Genomic DNA, 19,263 nt, shown 5'->3' on the forward strand with positions numbered 1-19,263 from the left:
TCGGATTTGGTTATTGGTTTAATATTGTTACTCGGTTAATATTCACTTTGAGGTCATTTCTTCGAATTTATTTATTGGCTTAATATTGACTTTGTTTTTTAAATATGGTGTGCTTTTCATTTGAAGGTTATTTCTTCAAATTTAAAGGGTTTGCATATGAATTTGGTTATTGGTTTAATATGGTTATTGGGTTAATATTCACTTTGAGGTTATTTTTTCGAATTTAGTTTATTGGTTTAATATTGACTTTGTTTTTCTTAAGTATGGTGTGTTTTTATTTTAAGGTTATTTTTTTAAATTTAAAGTGTTTGTGTATGAATTACTTTTGGGGAAAGTTGTGTTGTTAATTTGTTTTTTTTTTATAAAAAGATTTATATATTAATTTAATTTTTAATTATGTTGTAAAGGATTAAATGGATTTAATATAAAATTAATTTGATATTATGTTATTTTATAATGGATTTACTTAAGTTTTTAAATAATATTTATTTTAATAAATAGTATGGGCTATTCAGTATCATGGGCTTGTAAACTACTATTGGTAAAGTCATCAAAATACTAACTCAATTTTAATAATTACTATTTTTTAATTTTATTTTTGTTTTTAAAATTTGACAATATCATGTTATACTGGGTTGTAGATGGCACAATAATAAGTTATAGTAATCATCTTAATTGTGCAAATAACATATTATAGTTATTTTTTTACCATACAAAGTATTTGATTATCATGTGATTTTTAGCATTGATATATGATTTTTCCATAGTTTAGATGTTTTGTAGCTCAATGAGTTAGCTAGTGTGGTTGACTGCTATAAATTGTAAAGTAGAGGTCTTAGTGGTCAAATCCATGGGTTTACTATCTATGATATGTTAGTACTCAATGTCTTGTTCTATGAATTGTAAATAAGAGGTCTTAGGGGTCAACTTTGTGGGTTGGCTATCTATGATATATTAATACTCAATGTCATGTTATATGAATTATAAATAGGATATCGTGGAGGTCAAATCGATGGGTTAGCTATCTATGATATGTTAATACTCAATGTACTTAGCATACCATAGTCTACACCAATGGTTTGCCATAGTTAGCACTCGTTGATAACGGTGAAATCTTAGGGGGTTTCCCTTGCATGGTTACATGGAAAAAAATATTAGATTATAATATACTTATTATTATCCTAATTGGCTCTACTAAGGGTGACATCATCGATGTGATTGGATCCTTTAGAGGTGGTGGCATGCGGTTGGTACATTCAAGAAGGGGGCTTGTCCTTCTTTACATTCACAGTGGTTGGTACCTTAGTATCTCGTGCTTTGAATTTAATGGTATGCAACACTTTGAATTCATTTTGGATTATTGTGTTTGGTTTTGTGATTGGTTTAGGGCTTTAAGACTCTCTATTTATGTTTCATTCAACTTTTCTTAAGTGTGTATTGGTTCACATTTTCCAAATGTTAGTCATTGTAATGTTTCACCCTCCTGCCATGAATGTTCTTTTGAAGTTGGGATGTTTGTTGTGCAGGAATGGAGGGTCCCTATTACATGTCATGTTGAAGAAAATGATCCCTAGTCCTCTTTGTGGCTTTGTTTTCTTGTAATTTTTTAAGCTCCATGCTTATGGTCAAATTTCCTTTAGCATTAACCTTTAGTCCAGTGTTTTTATATAGGCTTAGTTTTGGATTATGATGGTATTTAAGGTTTGGTCATCCCCATTTTCTTATGAAAACACACATCCCAATTTGATTTCTAGGTGAAGTGTGGGTTTTGTAGTGAATTGATGTTGTCAATTTCAATTTCCATGTGTTTGCATTTTTTCCCTTCTAGCTCTTAGCTGTATGCATATAAGCCAAATCTATTTTTGGGTGATTTTTGGGATTTGCAATGAGCTTTCCTATTGATTTTGATACCTATTTGTGGTTTTTGGTTTTGCTTTTGGTCATTGATCAATGTTTTGTGGTGTTTTTCATTGGTAAAATGGAAGAAACTGAGCAAAAATTATTGGTTTTACCCAAATTCACTATAGAAATGACAAATTGCAACCACAATAGTCAAATAAATAGCAAAATATCACAACATGTTATACCTTTATTTACGAGACCAATCTTCACTTGTCTCTTAGAGCCTAGAGGGGTAATCTCCAATTGACCACAACTTTGATTATAGTATGGCTTAGTAGACAACTCATTGCATTGCTTCTACTTCTTTGTAGTTGTATCTACCTTATGATAACTTTCTAGTAAAGGGAACCTTCTAGCAAACCTTCTTAAAATTATTGCTTCCATGCTACTACATGGACCTTATTTACTAAAGATGAAATCTATACATAGAAGCCAATATCTATTTGGGCGGTTAGGTTAGGACCTTACATGCCCTCCCCCTTAAAAGGCAAATTGTCCTTAAAGCTATAATGAGGAAATTTTTGAAGGATTTATGTTGGTTCCCATGTGGCATCTTAAAGTAATGTATTATTCCACTGTATTAGGACCTCCTATACGGTGCCATAGTAGAGACAACACATTCTTTTTCCGAGGAGAGCCTCAAGTTGCAACAAAATGGAACCTTATTCATCTAGTTTGAGAAGGCTAGTTTGAATACTACAATTAGATTTCACCACTTTCTTTAAGCAAGAGACATGAAATATTGGATGAATTTTATAGTTTAGCAAGCCATAAAACTTTGGAGCAAACTCATGGTGGTGGTTATTGTCAAGGGAGGTTTGCTTATAAAGATGTAGAGAAAGGAATACAATATCCCCTTCTTCAAAGTGGAATTTAGAATGATGTGAATCAACCTACTACTTCATTTACTTCTAATACAAGATTATCCTTGAGATTACAAAATATGTTGGCTTGAGCTTTGAGGGTTTTGTCAACTTCTTACACCTTGGAGACTTCAAGTGAGTAGGATAGTACTAATGGGGCTTTTTCCTGCATGCATCCTCAAGGGGAGTCATTCGAGTGGCATCATTGTAAGTTGTGTTCCACCACCATTCTACTAGGGGAAACTTGGTATTGTTGTTCTAAAGTAAAGCACCTTAGACATGCTTCCAAACACGTGTTCTTAACTTCGATTCAACCATCATTCTAGGGTTGATAGGTGGTGCTAAGTTTCAATTTAGTGTCATGGAGTCAAAACAACTCTTGCTAGAAATTACTAGTGAAAGTGGGATCATGGTCCACCATAATATATTGTGTCATACCATGGAGTTTAAAGATATTATCCATGAAGACTCGAGGAATGGTGGAGGCTTTAAAGGGGTGTTGTAGAGCACAAAAATGACGATATTTGGAAAGGTGATCAACTATAACCATAATGATGGATTAAGTTCCATATTTGGGTAACCTCTCATTAAAGTCCATAGAAATGTCAACCATATAGCCAACAGAATGGCTAAAGGTTATAGTTCACCTACACATTTCAATGTTTCTCCCTCGTGGCATTGATGAAGGTTAGATTCAACCACAAAATGCACACATCCTTCTTCATGCCTTCCCCAAAAAAATGAGTGTTTAATCCATTCATGTGTTTTATGAAAGTCAAAATGATCTACTGTTAGATAAGTATGGAGTTCAAATAACATTGTCAATTTAAAGGGAAACAATTTATTCGAGTGTAGATGCCCTTTATAAAGAAGCTCTTAATTTCACCTGGTGTAGCCTTGATATGCTTGGGGTTCCATTTGAAGTTAGCATATCAGACAACCAATCCTGAGATATGTGAATTATTTTGCTACTATGAAGGAGAGTGAAAATATGGACCCTCCCTCCTTGTATTTTTTAGAGAGAGCATTTGTTACCACATTCTCTTTTCCCATTTTCTGAATTATCTCATAATCATATCTCAATATTTTAGTGACACATTTGTATTGCTTGAGGGATGAAATCCTTTTCTACAGGAAGTATTTCAAGCTTCAATTACCAGTTTTTAAGTTGGAAACATTACCTAAGCAGGTATGGACTCCAAATATCCACAACATGCAATATATCCATCATTTCTTTTTCGTGAGTGGATTTTCCATAGTGCCTCTCATTGAGTTGTTTTTCTTTAAAAGCCAATGGTCTTCCCTATTGCATGAGTATCACTTTGATTACTTTATCAGAGGCACCATATTCCAAGACAAAGGTCTAAGTGAAGTCTAGCATAGAGAGTACTAGTACTCACATGGAATTATTCAATTCCTAAAAGGTTGGTTTGTGGCTTCATTACAACTAAAACCATTTTTTCAAAAGCAAGGATGTGAGGGGACATGTAATCTTACCATAGTTCCTAACTAAATTTGTGTGATAACTAGTGAGACCATGAATGTTACGTAACCATATCACAAAAATAGAAGAAAAGATAGATCAATGACTTGAGAATAAGCCTCTTTGAGGGGGAAAACTCCTTTTAAATTACATAAATGAACGATTCTTGGATGATTCAAATGACAAGACCTCCTTGGTATATATAGGAGTCTAGAGGGTCATAATATAATCAGGGCCTACATAACACTAATAATGTAAGGGCACAACAATAACAATAGTGGGCTGTTATGGGGCACAACAATAACAATATAGGGGCTACGCTAGTATTATAGGGACCTAATATGCCTCTCTCCTTCAAAAGTGTTATCCTCAACACTTGAGTAGTTCTAGATGCTTATGTATGAAATTCTCGTCCTCCCATGTGGAATCTTCAGCGAGTAAGTAACCAAATGTTATGTAACTATATCATAAAAACAGAAGAAAAGATAAATCAACGACTTGAAAATAAGCCTCTTCGATGAAGCAACATCCTTCTACATTACATAAATGAACAATTTTTGGATTATTAAAATGACAAGACTTCCTTGGTATATAGAAGGCTCTAAAGGGTTACAATATAATCAGGACCTACATAATAATAATAATGTAAGGGCACGACAATAACAATTGTGGGCATCTATAGGGCACAACAATAACAATATGGGGCTACATGGGCACAACAATAACAATATAGGGGCTACAGTAGTATTATAGGGACCTAACAATGAAAGACTTGTAAAGTTTTAAGAGTTTTGAGATGTGGCTAATCCAACATTGCCTGAATTATTTTTTGAATCAATACACACACATTTGTGACTAACAATATGACCCAAATATTCCTCTACAGGGACACCGATTTGAAACTTTTTAAAAAGAGTTGATGATTAACAACCAAGTGTAAGACCTAATCCACATGGGCATGCCAACTTTTGTTATAGAATGTTATCAAAAAATATGAGGACAAATTGATGCAAAAAGGGGTAAAAGGTGTTGTTCATGAGACTCTAAAAGGTGGAAGGTGCATTGTAAAGGCCAAAGGGCATCAATCAAGAACTCTTAGTGGCATCCATGAGTGCAAAATTTGGCTCTAGTAATATCTACCTCCTTCATCCAAATGTGGTGATAACCTGAATGAATATCAAGTTTGGTGAAGAAATGGCTGCCTTTAATGTAACATCCCCGACCCCTAGTCGGGAAACACTACCACACCCACACTACTTAAATCTGTATAAATTTGTTGCAAAATAAAGATTTACTCTCATTTTTCCATGGCTTCTCCTATACATGGCAATTTCCAATTAGTGTGAATACAATGTTAAAAGCCAAAAATGTAGCATTTTCACATATATTTTGTGTACACATGAATTCACAACGAAAATACAAGTTAATTAAAGATAAGGAACACAAAACCCTGAAACTACGGTTTCACCATAATTCCAATATACAACATAACACATAATTATAAGTAAATACACATGAACATAGGCACTTAGCTTGTAAAAGAAAGCTAACTAGTTGTGGTCTCTCCACATTCCACCTAGCCATAAACCATGCAGTTCAAAAATCTCAACCACGAGTCACCCCAAGCTAAGACTATAACTCCACATGCAACAATTTGTAAACCAAACATCAAATAATAGATATTGGCCAAGGCACCAACCACAACAGCCTTAGTCTCCAACCATGAGCTCATTGTTGGCTTAGTGGGTCCTGACCCAAGTTCAAAGTTAGTTGCGCCAAACAAATCCCTACACTACTGGCCCTTTCGGCATCAATCCGCGGAGCGCGAACTGAAGTCTCACCCGAAGCAATATGGGGGGATCCTGGAACCAAGTTTCCGCACCCAGAGATCAGTGTAGTTGTTTTATGCCCTGAATTTGCCTTCGCGCAGATTGATAAGCCTTTAAAGCTTATCGATGTAACTTCTTTAATCAACTTCTAAACCTCCGCGAAGGTCTACAACTGTGTTTCACAGACCCTGAATCAGCGAATCCACTACTTATGCGCATCAAATATTACTTATAACCCAGTGATTACTCAGATCAGCTTAAGTGTTCGATAACTTCAACATACAACAAGGAAATCTCTGCGTAAATAGTTAACAGTAATTGCGTTCATATAACAGTATAAGTCGTGTAAAGTTGCGCATCAATACATCATTATTTCTGAAACCCATTATAACATAAGGCACATTCATATAAACAGAAGTAAAGAGATAAACACAAGTATTTATGCAACAATCTTCTTTATTAATACTCAGTTCTGCTTACAGATTCAAGACTTCCCTACGCACTCAGCTACAAGGGTCCGCGCACTCAGCTGCAGACTCTACTCTAAGCCTCTGCGCACACAGCTATAGAGCCTTTCTTCCTAGTCTTCTCTGCTAACTCTTTAGACTTCTCCCATAGACTAAACTTCATTTTCTTCCTTCAGACATCCTAAGACACACCTATTTATATTTTCAAAAGCTAACTCAACTTACATAGAAGAAGGGAAAAACCCTTTATGACTCTTTAATTATCTACGCACTCTGTGACCACAACTTGCGAAGACTTTACATCTTTACACAACAAAACTTGGGCTTTTTACCCAAAACTTGGGCTTTTGCCCCAAAATTGACCCTAGGGGATCCCATCCCAACAACCCCCCAACACAAAGAGTGTGACTCGCGCTTGAGTCACTCTGCTGGCGCGAAGATATTACTGCGAAGATCCCCCAGCTCCACTTGTGCCACTGTTACCTCAGTCGCGCTCTGCATGGCTGCCTGCTTGATCTGTTCCACCAGCTGCTCTATGGTTGGTCTTACACTATCCTACTGGATTTTTTGCTGCGTACTCTACAAGTTTGCTAATTTCTCCTGAATGTTGGGGAGACGATGTATGACTCATCAAACCAAGGCCCCAATCTGGCCTTGAGGACTGCCTCTTTCTTCTGCGATGCTGCCACCTGTGTAAGCAGCTGCTTCGCCTCCTACAGCTTAGCAAGGTGTTGTGCGGTAGCAACGGTGCGCGTCGTTGCCCTTACTTCATCATATTGTGTTTGGAGCTCGTACACTTCTGTATTCAAGAGCTGCAGGGTGGGATATTCTTGCGGATCCATGACTACCTCCATTGCCTGCTCAAAATGCGTAGTGCAGTCTACCACCACGACATCCATTGTCGCGACTCCATCCTTCATAGTGACTTCACGATGTTCCCTTACCTCTGGCGGAGTTGAAGGTTGTGACTTCAACTCCAGCTTTGTTATCTTCAGGTTTAGCTCGAACTGAACTCTGGCCACTTCCGTCTTGGTGTCGTGCACACCCATAGCCAACTTTCTGATCTTTGCCTTAAACGCGGCTTCCTCTGGTATATGCAGTTTAGGGACTGTTCGACAGGCTTCTGCCACCGCTGTTGCAAGCTCGGCGTGTTGCTCCTAAGTTTTCTTATGTGCCTTCAGCGCCTCTAACTTCTCAGTGAACATTTGTTCGTTGTTCACTATATACTCATTGATGAGGCTGAGTGCGCGCTGCTCCCAAGCTCTAAACTCTGCTAGCACCCATGCATGTAGCATGTGAAGGTACTCATTAGGGAGCGCGGTTAGGTTGAGGCTGATGTTCTTCAAAGAAATCACTATATCCTTGTCAATGTCCGCCTCTGTGCTCAAAGAGCCATCTGGCAGCACGACTACCTGAAGATCTAGCGATCGAACCATCTCTATTCTCTGAGTGGTCCCCGGTGCCAAACTTGTTGATGCAGCGCTGATCTGCCCTGCTTCTACCTAGAACCTATCTGTCTGAATTTACAGCCCGCACAGAGCCTTTTGAATGGTGCTCAGCGCCTTATTATATGGAATTTATACCTACAAATAAGTACATCTTCCCTAAGTGTGTAGTTACACTTCGAAAAATAGAAGGAAAGTGGTTTAACCTTTTCATACAATAGATAGATGAGATGAAGGAACCTACTTGTGATCTTTCGCTTCCTTTGATGTCCTTTGAATTGCTCCCGTCGCTCCCGCTCAAATTGAATTCTCTCAATTGGTACCTGCCAACATAAATAGAAGAGGAAAACAATCAAAGCATATGATCTATCTACTATAAACAAATGGAATTGACAACATTTGAACATATATTCATCATAGATATAAACAAGAATATGGTAAAAGGAATAAACAACTTTATTGAGTTACACCCATTATGGTTCAATCCCGTGTCACTCACCCAACTTAGTCCAAACCCTCATTAGATCAATAACACATCAATCCAGCAACATAACATTACTTGACAATGATCTCAAGTCTCAAACCAATGGCATTTCTCTACAATCTTCAAATTCTAGCCCCTGATCACTATGATGAGTGGTCAATTTATAGGGAAATGCAAGTGGTTTTGTTATAAATTGTGCATTGAATGGTTTTCCAAAATTGGAGTTAGTTTCCATGGAGAAAGGGATGAGAGGATAGAGGGGTAATTGATCCATAGCCTATCCAAAGTTGAGCTCACAGGATGAGATAAGAGCTAGGCATCCTTCTATAATGCTCTAGAATCAAGGAATATTCCCAAAATCCTATGCTAATTTCGCTCATTCTCGCCCAGCGCAGGTCAAAGTGGGCCTAAGTGCACTGTAGTGCAAGTCTGAATGGGCCTACCTGCTCTGCAGCACAGTTACCCCTGACCAAGGCTGCTTTAGTGTCCCAAGGAGGCATTTCAATAGGGTTTCAAGCTAGGAATCTTTCATGGATGAAAGCATTCAATTTGATGACTTGTCTAAGGCATGTAGCAACTAAATTAGGGTTTGACTAATTATACTGATCTGATTTTTGGGAGTGATGTGCCCAAATAGACCTGTAACATGCCTGTTGTTGCTACTGCTCAAATTGTTGTAGCAGTTCTGTTGTAGTATTTTGTACCTTGTTGCTTATCTCATCAAGGTCACCATCTGTCAGAGTAATTGGGTCTAGCGACGACTTGGTCACTTTCGATTTCTTTTGCGATCATTCCTTTCCTTGTTCTATGTACCTTTTGACCCGGAAGGGAGTGCTCTGCTCCTCCTGACCATCGTCGCCCTCCTCTGACTGCTCCTCCTCCTCTATTTGGGGTGAAGGAGACTTTTCGTTGCGCTCGGAGCCGTGCTCTTCCTATTCACCCTGTGCTTCGCAGCACGCTCCACTTCTACCTAGGCCTTCTCCTCGACCTCTTTTTTCTGCTTCTCAACCAACTGCTGGACCTTTTGCTTGGTCACTTCCTTATTTTTCTTCTCTGCGGACTTGCTAGTACCTGCGGCCAGAGTGGATGGAGAGTTCCACCTTTCGGCCAGCGCTTGACGACTTCCTCAATAGCGTCATCTGTAGCGAGGTAAGGCAGGTCAAACCATTTTTTGTTGTTGATCCTTCCGCGCCCAGATGTATACGCAATGGAAGTCGGCTTTAAACTCCACCTATCCTGACAGTTGATCCAACACGGTTGGAGATAACCGTGGCTTCTGGTTGATGGCCATGCGAATGCTCACCTCCATCAGCACCCATAAGAATTTGGTCTTTGTGATGCGTGCAATGTCCTTTGTTTCCCACAGGGAGGCAAACTGTGCAACCTCTGACAAATCCTTATCCACAGGAGGAACTGACTGTCCTCTAGCAGATCCCACGTGTGACGAGCACAATCGAGAGAAATAACCACGAATAGTGGAATGTTTTGCTCTCGTCCTGCGCCTCTCGACAATTCATGAGGAACTATTTACAAAGTAGTGCGCCCAGTTGAATTGTACACCCTCCGCACACTGGGCAGCCAAAGAAATCACTAGCGCCGGAACCTCGTCCACGTGGCATTTTCTCAAAACTTTTCCCGCAAGGATTTGTGTGGCAACCTTCACCACAGGGTTGGTTATTGAGGTTATAGAGTACCCGCGCGGCTTCTTATTGAGCTTGAATTTACCCTTCATTTTCGCTACGAGGTCGCACTTGCTCGTCTTTCCACCAAACTCCTTGGCTGTATTCAACCATGAGTGCGGCAACAACGTGATTTGATGGATCAGCATATCAGTGATGGGAGTTGGCACGCTCAGCCACAAACATCTTTCATGCACCAGGGTTAGCAACTACTTGATCATAATCAGATTGATGTTGGAGCAGTGGTAGTGGGGCACCCATAATTGGTTCAGCAACCTCGATGATTCACTTAGCGAATCCACTCCACCGGCTCAAGTGCAGTGACACATGATTCTTTGTAGAACACCCTCTTCATGTAATTTTCTGTTGCCAAGTGGGGGAACCTCTTGTCGTCTGTGAGATCCCAGTCTTCCAACTTGAGATGGGGAATCCACGCCAAGCGCGGAGCTTTAAAAGTGATGTTCTCTGGTAGAAGGGGTGTATTAAGGAGGAATTTTCCTGCATCTAGGTCCTTGGGGACCTGTTGTGACCATCAACAACCCCCCCTTTTTATTGGTGTTAGCAATAACATTAATAAATGGGGACCCTTCCAAAAAACAAAACTTAGCATTTAATGTTGCCTTTTTGTTTAGAATAAAACAAGATATCAAAGTGGAACTTGCTAAAACATGTAAATTTACCTTTTCCATACTCCAAGCTTAAAACATCACAAACTATGTGTTTCTTTATAAAAAGCGCTATATGACCACAAAACCTAAGAAAAGCTTTATAAGCAGAAAGTCTCGAATATTAAGAGAAGCTTTGAAAAACCCACTTTTAAAATGATATTATCGCATCGCAAAAGATCACAGTGGGCATCTCTTATAAAAGCAACTCCTTGAAAATGCGATTCGCGAGAATGCGAGATCACAAAGTCTAACAACCTTATCACATCGCAAATTCCAAATTCTGCGACGCTACTTTATATAAAACACCCAAATATCGCGAAATGTGATAGCCTCTCGCAAATTGCATATCACAGTCGCCCGACGAAACAAAGGTTTTTAGCGATAATAGGTTTTGCAATATTGCGAAGCAAATCGCTTTATTGCAGATCTAAGGGCTCAAAGTTCTATGACAGTACTTTCTGTCATTCGATGCAAAGTTATGAACATTAAATTTTAACTTAACGGTCCATTAGTGGTCATTTATTAAAAAACGATTCAGATCAAGGTAAAGGACCATCTGACGCAAGGTGATATCTTTGATATGATTTAAGAATTAAAGCTTTCCCATCACCTTCTTTTGTCTTTCTATTGATATTTCCTGTATTCACTAGCATCTTGATCATATCCTTGCTCTCTGCTTGCAATTTTCAGGAGTAGTACGCAGAACGTAATACACGACGGAATGGGGAAGAAAGGCAAGGCACCCGCATCTGAGAAAACAAAAATGACTCCATTATTCACAGACACCACTTGTACTAGGGACGTAGGGATATCTACCTGGGAAGCCATGTACCAATTGTTAGAAGAGGAAAACCCGAGGATTATGAAGGTTACAGTTACAACAGATGGACGCGGCTCTTCCGAAGCATCCCTAATTGAGCTTGCATGCTCGTTTCTACACCGTATTGCTGCAAGGCCGAAGATACTCCCCTACACTGATATGGTTAAATGGGTCATAGATCACACAGATATATCTGATAGAGAGTTCGAGACGGCCAGTCAACAAGTCATGGGGTCATTTACCCCAAGCAATTTGAGACGCATGTATCACTTGCCAGAACCCCAGGCTACCTACAACAAGCAGTTTGTAGAAAAGTTTGTCAAGGAGAACGAAGACTTGGCAGATTGCACAAAGCATTGGTCGAACAATGAGGAAATATTGAAGAAGGATAAAAATGGTATGTACGCCATTGGATCTCTTTCTTCTCCTTATTGTTTTACCGCTGCAATGTTGTGTAGATTGTTTGGGAGACTAGACATCAATAAGTTTTCATCAGAGTGGTTACCTCTATTGGATGCGGCCACCAATGCCACCATAATGGATTGGGCCCAAATTTTATCAGATAATTTAGCCTTTGCTATTTTAGGATATCGAACTAAAAGAAGTTTTACTTCAAGGGTTTACCCCCCATTCTTTAAAGTGCCTATGTCATGGACGCCATTTGTTTTGTCTCCGATTTTCCTATCATGGGATGGAACAGTGCAGAATCCTATTCCCATTCAGGTTTACCACAAAGTACTGTGGGAATCCAAGTTCATCCCACATTTTTACAAGATTTGTCATGGAGTTATGCTCCCTATCCATAGAATGCTCTACAACAAAGACGCCCCAATATTTTCCCCAGAAGCTGAAGTTGACGTTCTCCCTGTGGGAAGGTGGTTTGGGGAGGAGTTGTTCACATACATTAGGGTGTAAACATTACTTCACCCCACGTCCTTCATTTTTATGTCCCCGACAAACTAATGGCCAGGGAAATAGCTTACCAGACCTATGGTGTTGGGGGAATGAGCAAAGTACTGAAAGATTCTAAGAAGGCCATTTGGCCTCAATTTCCTATAGTATGCGGAGCTTTTTCATTATTTGACTTAGGTCATGCTTTTAAAGAGGTTGATAATATGCTATGTTTACAACTACCAAAGTTCCCGGGGAGGCAGTATGATCCCTTTGGTGTTGTAAGTAATTTTACTACATCGGTTAAAGAAAAGTGTTTACCAATGAATAAGATCCCTTTGACGATGTCTTTCTGTAGAAGAACACTTTCAGAGAGGTTCTACATATGGCACGAATACAGTTTGACCAAGAAAAACTCCAAAAGTTTGACAATTATAGAAAGCAGAGGTTAACAAAGGTCCTGTTGGACCAATTGCTCATTGAACCAATAAGGGAGCCTACTCCCAGTGTTAGCATAAGTGGTAGTTCAAAAGAAGAGAAGTCTAAATCAAATTTTGAAAAGGAATCAACTGAAAAGTCTGATGATCAGTCCAAGAGTGAACACAGCAGAAGTGAGGGGTCAATTAGAGATACAGCTCAATCTACAGAGAAGCCTGACCAGCAGGTTTTGTCCCTGAAACAAGCTGAAATTCCCACTCCCCTTACAAAGCCAACAAAGCCACTTGTAGTGGACCTAGAAGGTGAATGGGACAATTTTAATAAGTTAATCAACACTAGGAACACAACGCACAACTACTGACAAACCCAAGAGAGAGCCACAAAATGGTGGTAGAAGGGACTATTAATACTCAGGAAACAGAGCATATTCCTGTTGCTCCGTCATCTGAAATTGTACTAAAGATAGAGGAGATTCCTCCTCTAGACGTATTTTATAGCCCTCAACATAAGGTTGTTGTCAGGAGACAAAGGAAGAAACGAAAAATAGATGTCGTGCTCGCTCCAGAGGATGAACCTCTGGATGTTCTTTGGAAGGATCCAACTATAGACCCATCGGAAAATCTAACTAGGCTCTCTTAGATCGCAGGAGCGTACGCTTCGGCAACAATTGATAAAGCGACAGAAGTTTAGATGCTACTAAAAGAGAAAGAGGATAAGATTTTGTTTTTAGAACAACAACTACAATAGCTCAGCATCAGCCAAGAAGCAGAGGTACAATTGGCAAAACTCCAGCAGGAGTTCCAGCAGATGCAATTGGATCATCAAAGCAGATTGGCCAATAAAGAAGAACAGTTTACAAGCTATGATAGAACTACATAAGGATGATCCTAAGATTGGAGAATTTATCACAAAAGCACTCGCTCTTAATTCCCAGCTCTTGCAGCAGGAAGAATTACTTTGTCAAAAGATCTCGCAATGGAATTCCCATTGTGAAATAAGTGATAATATTACGAATCAAGTCATAGATTTACGACTTGATTATGATTCAATTCTTAAGAAGATTTCAAAATTCTTAAACTGGCAGAGATCAGAAGAAGGAAAAGAGCGGAATTGCCCAAAATCGACGAATCGCACAAAGAAATGTTATTTGCGAAATGGGATTCCCAGCTTAAAGAAGCAGAACAGGCGATGGAAGAGGCAGCGACAACAGAAAACAATGTCATTGAGTGCATAAACGAAAACCTGCACAAGGCCAATTTGATATCAGAGACTACTCCATGCTTCCTTCCAAAGGCACAATAGCTTCAGACAAAGTGGAAACAAACAACAGAAGAAAAGGCAGAGTTGATTAAACAGGTAAACAAGTTAAACTAGGAGACATACTGGTAGTACCTGGAAATTTCGCATAGCCAATGGATGACCCTGAAATGACTCATAACCTCTACCGAGAAGATAGTGCCAGCTCTTGCCAACGCCGGATTTGCAGGACAGTCGTAAAGCATTGAAGTCGAACCGACGTTGGATATTTGCAATTTAGAGCAGATACAGTTATCATAGATACAGTTTAGTTTTACTTTTATGTTCATTTTTGCTTAAATGAGGCAGGTCGTTTAAACCTCCTCATCTATTTGTGTAATATTTATTTTTAGATTTCATAGAGTAGTGTTTAACCCCTCTCATTGCATTTGGAGAGGGGTCCAAAATTTTATCAAAAACAATTCTTCAGAACGTGCAGTTTGCCACCCACTATGGAGGTTTTGATAAAATGAATGGAACGAGATTTATTTTTATATGAGTTTGATATCTGCTACTGAAATGCACTTTTGTACTGAGTAATTTGAAGATAAATCTATATCGTTGAAGCTCATGAGTAGAACTCATTACTAGTGGCATTTTTATCTCCTAATACTTTTTACTTATGTGCCAAGTGATAAATTATTTTCAGTTATTGATATATGAATGTCTGAATGTTCAGTTGTCATTATTGCACTTCTGTATGGTGATAACTTACTTTTTATGCTGAGTATATGAATAACTCTTATGCGATATGTTTCTCATAATTGTTTCGGCTAACTTTTTATATGAAACAATCATTTTTAATGGATTCTTTTCTCGTAGTGATTGAATGATTTTCATTATCAATTGTTGTTAGAAATTATTTTGGATCGCATAAGTGAAACATTACTCCCGAGATAGTTTAAAGTTAGACGTTTTCTTTCATTAGAATAGATTGCATATGTTAGTTAAAAGATAGACTAGATTTAGAATAAGCATTCACTCCATGAACCCAAAAATAAAACATCATCCCGTTAGTGCACCGATCATAAACAGATTGGGAAACTGTCCCATCATCCCCAGTCGGAGCCACTATTCCAAACAGAAAAGGAGCTGCTTTAAGGTCCGGACCGGGTAGTTATCCCCCTTGTTGTAGACCCGATTTTCGAGCCTTCAACTGGACCTTCACTTTCCCCTTGCGCGGAGGGATGTAATCCAACAACTTGGATATTAGATACACTCCCTCGGTGTCTATGTCCTTCGTGCCCTCTTCAGCCTCCAAGTCCACCTTTTTCCCCTTCTCTTTCGCGCTCGATTTGTCTTTCTTTTGAGCCTGGGTGGCTGCATGCTTCCTCGATGACTTGCCCACGGCATGGGCTTCTTCTCCTTATCCTTATTAGGTTTGGGGACTTCCCTCACCGGTGTCGACTTCGGCCTAGGCGACCTCAATATCGTAGGCACTGCAGCTGGAGTCTCCATGCTCATCACCTCTAGAGCAGCTCCTTCAAAGGCGACAACCCCTCCAGTACTGACAGTCTCTCTTGGTCCAGACATTCCTCGGGTAACTTGTCAAATACAGAACTAGCGACCAAATCATCATAAACTTTAGGATTCATAAACAATTGACAACTGAACACTGAAACTCTAAGAATGCAAAATATCTTTCGCTGGATGGCCATGCATAATTTATAGGTGAATTCGAATTCAAATTTGATCATTCCCCCCAAAATACGTTCATAAATGTTGAATTGGCGGTAAATTTCCAAATATTTCACTCTTAAATTCAACTTTAATTGCCTTAAATTCCACCTCCCCCCCCCTGCCCCTGCTCCTCTTAACTATCTCTTGGCAGACAAATCATGAATAATGACTGTGATGGTTACTTTCTGGCTGCGTTGTGCGGTCTCTCCCCCTATAGCGCAACTCCCTTTGTGCCTTCGGTACTATGACAACATTCGTTTTCGCGTAGACCCCCTGTTGCGTAGCTCTATAAATCAGGCAGTGTAGTTTATAGTCCCACGCCTCCTTGTAGCTGCCTAGAGCGCTAAGACTATGCTACCGTCATGTAGTCATTGGGTCGGATCCCCGTATGGCTTCAATTGGCTTCCATTTACCCTTCCTGGAAATGGGTCTCCATTCAACTTCACGAGCTGAACTGCTCCACCATCTGTAATCTCTTTGATAACATATGGCCCCAGCCAGTGCATCTGAAATTTTCTTGGAAACTTATCAAACTTACTGTCATATAATAAAACCAAATCATTTACCTTGAAGGTGCACAGTTTGATGTGTCGATCGTGCCAAGATTTTTCACGTTCCTTCTGAACCTGCTGATGGAATCCAACCAAAAACCTATCTTCTTCGAGCTCTATTAGCTGCATGAGCCTTTCTTCTAAGGCTCCGCGGTCCGCCATTCCTATGAAAGCCGCTATGCATAGACTAGGCACAATGTATTCCATAGGCATTACAGCTTCTACACCATAGACCAACCGAAAAGGTGTTTGACCAGTAAGACTTGTACAAGTAGTTTTGTAGGCCCATAACATTGTTGGTATGCACATGTCTCAATCATTCCAATGTGTGTTACAAACCTTCATCAGTGCATTCTCCAATATCTTATTAAAAGCCTCAACCGTTCCATTGGCCTGAAGATGGTATGGCATACTCTTCTGATGGTAAACCTAGAACTCCTCTATTAGCACGTTGATCATTTCATTGAGAAAATGTGTACCACGGTCACTCATCAAAACCTTCGAGCAACCAAACTTGGTCAACACATATTCGAATAGAAATTTCGTTGTTGTTTCCCCTGTACAGTATTTCACAGGTTGTGCCTCTGCCCATCTGGTCAAATATTCGGTCGCGGTGATGATATGTTACGCGCCTGTCTTCTTTCCTGGAGGATTTGGCTTATAGCATTGACCTTTAGTCCAATGTTTTTATATAGGCTTAGTTTTGGATTATGATGGTATTTAAGTTTTTTTCATCCCCATTTTCTTATGAAAACACACATCCCAATTTGATTTCTAGGTGAAGTGTGGGTTTTGTAGTGAATTGATGTTGTCAAATTCAATTTCCATGTCTTTGCATTTTTTCCCTTATAGCCCTTGGTGTATGCGTATAAGCCAAATCCTCATCATCGTGCATCCCAAATCCCATCCCAACACTCATGTTTCTCTAACCTGCACCCAAGTGGTGCAACCTAAGCCCCCCGGTAGTTCCCACCTTCCAAGGTGCCTTACAGCTAGCCAGAAACAGTCTCAACCTGTAATTTTAGGAGCTTTGTTGCATTCTGGGTGTCTAAGTGCCTTACCAACCAAACTGAATAACCTCCAGTTAGTGCCAGAGTCCAAGCCCAGGACTCAGTGACTATATCCAAACCAATTTCTGCCATAACTCCATCACCACCAAGCCATACCAGAGCCATCAAACTCTCTGGGGCACCAAGGCACACAAAGCCAGGATGCATCCAATTTGGTTGATTAACTAAATAACCACACCTCGACCCGTTCTAGATTCCAAACCTGAGATTCACTGACTCCATGGCCTTCAAAGGAAAAACTACAGTTCTTGTATGCATGGATTTATTTCGCCATGTGGCATCTTCCAAAGCCACGTGGGCCCTGGGTGCCATTTCACCAAAACACCACACAACTATTGCCTTATCCATGGAGTTGCGCCCCCCATACTCTTTACCATGGAGTGGGCTCCACAACCAACTAATTTTATTAATATATGTATATGTACAATATTTACATCACAATTACATTTCTAGGCTCTTCGACCTAGGAATGTATATGTTCATGTACATGGGAAATGTCAGCCCCAAAATAACCTTGAGTCATAAGCATAATAGTCACATACATTCGACTAACCAAACTAAATATTTTTAAATAGAGGAGGACTGACCTGTTATAGAGTTTTATGAACCCAACATTTCAGACTACCAAGTGAGTCCATCATCACGGGATGCGTCAATAGATATTTTAGAGAGTCCATCATCACATCATGAATATCTCTAGAATATCTATTGTCGCATCCCGTGATGATGGACTCACTTGGTAGTCCGAACCGTTGGGTTCATAAAACTCTATAACAAGTCATTCCTCCTCTATTTAAAACTATCCTCACCTATATGGATTCATTATTTAACAAACTAAATATCTTTGTACATGCATTTACATTAACATAAATGGGAAGGGGTATTACATTTGTGCGCCTCCACCACACCTCCCCTCTCCCCCCCATTTTATGCATTGTCCTCTAGTGCGTTGTATATACATGTATATACAACATATCAGTAAAAAAGATGAGGGTATTCCTCCTTCATTCCCACTTCTTGCTCTCAAGTTGCATCCCAAGACCAAGCATGGACCACTGCACCTTTACCAACTTTATTCTAAATAAATTTGACCTTCTTATCCAAAATATGCACTGGTTAAACTTGGAAGTCTCCCTCAGGCTCTACCTAAATCATATGCCAATCAATTACATAATTAGTACCAAGAACATACTTTTTAAGCAAAGAAACATGAAACACATCATGAACATGCATAGATGTAGGAAATGCAAGCCTATATGAAATTGGGTCAATCCTCTCAAGGGTCTCAAATGGTCCGCAGTATCTCGCTACCAAGTTGGCACAACTGCCCCAATCTCATTGAGCTCTTTTTTTTTCACTTTTAAGAAAACATGTTCCCCGTGTTAGGGTCCCAAATGGTCCGCAGTATCTCACTACCAAGTTGGCACAACTGCCCAATCTCATTGAGCTCTTTTTTTTTCACTTTAAGAAAACATGTTTCCCGTGTTAGGGTCCTATAATAATAGGATTCATAATTTTGAATTGCTATGGTTAGTCTTGTAATATTTTACATACTTTTGCTTTCTGCAAAATGTTTTCCATGTCAAAAAATTTATAAAAATGTAAAGAGGGTATGTCCTAAAAATAATCAAAGGACAAAAATAAAGAAAAAAAGATAAAAAAAGGTGAAAAATATGAACCCCAAAATGAAATAAAAA

Source organism: Pinus tabuliformis, chromosome 7 (genome assembly GCF_031772625.1).
Source record: "Pinus tabuliformis cultivar Carrire ecotype Pingquan chromosome 7, CPIR1, whole genome shotgun sequence".
In the NCBI taxonomy this organism is placed as follows: Eukaryota; Viridiplantae; Streptophyta; class Pinopsida; order Pinales; family Pinaceae; genus Pinus; species Pinus tabuliformis.